Source organism: Lactuca virosa, chromosome 5, assembly GCF_052849685.1.
Source record: "Lactuca virosa cultivar CGN04683 chromosome 5, Lactuca_virosa_CGN04683_v6, whole genome shotgun sequence".
NCBI lineage: Eukaryota > Viridiplantae > Streptophyta > Magnoliopsida > Asterales > Asteraceae > Lactuca > Lactuca virosa.
In genome coordinates this window covers 403,419,640-403,423,454 of record NC_136430.1, presented here as the reverse complement: position 1 = coordinate 403,423,454, position 3,815 = coordinate 403,419,640, and positions in this window count along the sequence as shown.

The following is a 3,815-nucleotide window of genomic DNA, read 5'->3' as shown; positions in this document are numbered from 1 at the left end:
GATGGGATCATCTGGCTGCTACAAGTGCGGCAAGACGGGATATTTCAGCAGGGATTGTACTGTCCCTGCACCCACCTATCAGACATCGGAGTTGTTGTGTTTCCACTGCAACCAGAGGGGCCATAAGCGGGCCAATTGTCCCCAGCTGACAGCAGCAGCAACGCCAGTGAAGGCGCCAGCCCCAGCGACCCTGCGGATCACGGATGGCTGGCAGGGCAAGGCAAAGGCTCCAGTGGTGAGGATCCGGGCTTTCCAGTTGACGACAGAGGAGGCACGCGCTGCACCCGATGTGGTGACGGGTATGGTTCTTTTCCCCCTGATTTATTTATTTACTGCATATGATATTGATGTAGGTTTTGCATATGTATGTTAGGATCGTTCCATGTGAATGGTATCCCAGTGCAGGTGTTGTTTGATTCAGGTGCCACTCGATCTTTTGTTTCTCTTGCCCTTAGCAAGAGGTTTTCTAAGTCTTCGGGCATGCTCGATTGTCCTTTGGAGGTAGAGATCGCCGATGATCGATCGGTGCGAGCATCAGCAGTTTTCAAAGACTGTGTGTTGAGATTGTTCGAGGAACGCTACCTGGTGGATCTGGTTTACATTCCCTTGCGTGGGAACAAGGTGATCATAGGTATGGATTGGTTGAGCCCTAATGGGGCGGTGATAGACTGCGCACAACAGCTGGTGTGAGTCAGGACTTCAAGTGGGGGAGAGTTGGTGATCCACGGCGAGAGGCCACAGCATGGACCCACATTATGTTCAGCAGCGAGTGCGAGGCGCTACCTTCAGCAGGGTTGCGCCGGGTATGTCGCCTATGTTATGGACACCCGAGAGGCGGGTAAGACGTCAGTGAGTGATGTTCCGGTGGTGCGAGACTACGCAGATGTGTTCCCGGAGGAGCTTCCTGGGATTCCCCCGGAGCGTCAGGTGGAGTTCAGGATCAATTTGGTTCCTGGTGCGACCCCGATTGCCAAGGCGTCGTACAAGTTGGCTCCTTCCGAGATGCAGGAGTTGTCTACGCAGCTGCAGGAGCTGCTAGACAAGGGATTTATCAGGCCGAGTAGTTCGCCTTGGGGAACCCCGATCCTGTTTGTCAAGAAGAAGGATGGGTCGCACCGTATGTGCATAGACTACCGGGAGCTGAATAAGGTAATGGTGAAGAACCGTTACCCACTCCCGAGGATTGACGACCTCTTTGACCAGCTGCAGGGAGCATCTTGGTTTTCCAAGATTGATTTGCGCTCAGGTTACCATCAGATGAGGGTCAGAGAGGAGGATGTGCAGAAGACGGCGTTTCGGACTCGCTATGGTCATTACGAGTTCGTGGTGATGCCCTTCGGGCTCACCAATGCTCCTGCCGCGTTCATGGATCTCATGAACCGCGTATGTAGACCGATGCTGGATCGGTCCGTGATAGTATTTATCGACGACATCTTGGTCTATTCCAAGACGCAGGAGCAGCATGAGGAGTATCTGCGAGAGGTTTTGGATACTCTGAGAAGGGAGAGCTTGTACGCCAAGTTCTCCAAGTGTGAGTTCTGGTTGCGCGAGGTGCAGTTTCTTGGGCACCTTGTCAATCAGAACGGGATTCTGGTCGACCCGGCCAAGGTGGAGGCCGTAATGAGATGGGAGGTTCCGAAATCTCCATCTGAGATTCGGAGTTTCCTGGGATTGGCCGGCTACTATCGGAGATTCATCCGGGATTTCTCCAAGATAGTCGTGCCACTGACTCGGCTAACGAAGAAGGCCGTAGTCTTCCGTTGGGGGCCTGAGCAGCAGGCCACATTCGAGACCCTGAGGCAGGGATTGTGTGAGGCGCCGATCTTGGCCCTGCCAGAGGGCGTAGAGGATTTTGTGGTATACTGCGGCGCGTTTATTTCGGGTTTAGGCATGGTTTTGATGCAGAGAGGGCACGTTATTGCCTACGCTTCGAGGCAGCTGAATCCTCACGAGGCGAATTACCCGACGCATGATTTGGAGCTGGGGGCTGTTGTATTCGCCCTCAAGATTTGGCGTCATTACCTATGTGGGGTCTGTTGTACCATTTACACGGACCATAAGAGCCTGAGGTATCTCATGGACCAGCCAAATCTAAACATGAGGCAGCGTCGGTGGCTTGACGTGGTAAAGGATTATGATTGTGAAATCCTTTACCACCCAGGGAAGGCCAACATTGTGGCCGACGCGCTTAGCCGCAAGGCAGCGCCGATCAGGGATACCTGCATGAGGATGACCGTAGTGACCCCATTATTGGAGCAGATCCAAGAGGCTCAGCAGGAGGCCATGAAGGAGGAACATCGGAAGAGCGAGCGTATAGTGGGTCAGGTTTCCTCCTTCGACTATGATAGCAGGGGATTATTGACATTACACCGCAGGGTGTGGGTTCCATACCTCGGAGGCGTGCGTCAGGTTCTGATGGAGGAGGCGCACAAATCCCGATTCTCCATTCATCCCGGGGCGACGAAGATGTAAAGGGATCTTCGTCTTGATTATTGGTGGCCCTGCATGAAGCGGGATGTAGCATGGTATGTGGAGCAGTGCTTGACCTGCAGGAAGGTCAAGGCCGAGCACCAGAGGCCACGGCAAGATGCAGCCGTTGACCAAGAGGCCGAGCAACGCTGTGGAAATGGGAAGACATCACTATGGATTTCATCACCAAGCTTCCCAGGACCGCGCGGGGAGTGGATTCCATATGGGTCATCGTGGATCGGTTGACCAAGAGTGCCCATTTTATACCGATCCAGGAGAGCATATCAGCCGAGAAGCTGGCCGATATCTATATTCGAGAGGTGGTGGCTCGTCACGGGGTGCCGGTCTCCGTGATTTCTGACAGGGATGTTCGGTTCACTTCCAGGTTTTGGAAGAAATTCCACGACGAGTTGGGTACTCGTCTGCATTTCAGCACCGCCTTTCACCCACAGACGGATGGCCAGAGCGAGCGGACCATCCAGACTCTGGAAGATATGCTGCGGGCGTCTGTGTTAGATTTTGGTGGTAGTTGGGATACTTACCTTCCGTTGGCTGAGTTCTCCTACAACAACAGCTACCACGCGAGTATTGATCGTCCTCCCTTTGAGATGTTATACGGGAGGAAGTACAGGACCCCGATATGCTGGGGCGAGGTTGGCCAGAGGGTCATGGGGAGCACCGAAGTGGTGCTCAAGACGATGGAGAGGATGCAGCAGGTCCGGAGAAGGCTTCAGACTGCTCAGAGTCGGCAGAAAAGTTATGCCGACAAGCGCCGATCGGACCTGGAGTTTCAGGTCGAGGATATGGTTCTCCTGAAGGTGTCGCCATGGAAGGGCGTCATCCGATTCAGGAAACGGGGCAAGTTGGGTCCCAGGTATATTGGACCCTTCAGGGTTATAGCCCGGGTGGGCAAGGTGGCATATAGGTTGGATCTGCCAGCCGAACTCAGTCAGATTCATAGCACTTTTCACGTCTCCCAGTTACGGAAATGTTTGGTGGACGACTCGGCAGTGGTACCATTAGAGGATATTCAGGTCGATGACATCCTGAACTACATTGAGCGGCCTGTGGCGATCCTGGACCGGAAGTCGAAGGATCTGAGAAACAAGAAGGTCGAGTTGGTAAAGGTGCAATGGCAGCACCGGAAGGGCTCAGAATGGACTTGGGAGCTAGTGGAAGAGATGATGGAGCATTACCCAGAACTTTTCCAGGATCGAGCAGCAGACTTCGAGGACGAAGTCTAAAATAAGTGGGGGAGATTTGTAGCACCCGATTCCTGGTATGTGTTTTTATCTAAGTAATCTTGCATTTTGGTCTGGGACTCGGCGAGTTGAGGTCCAACTCGC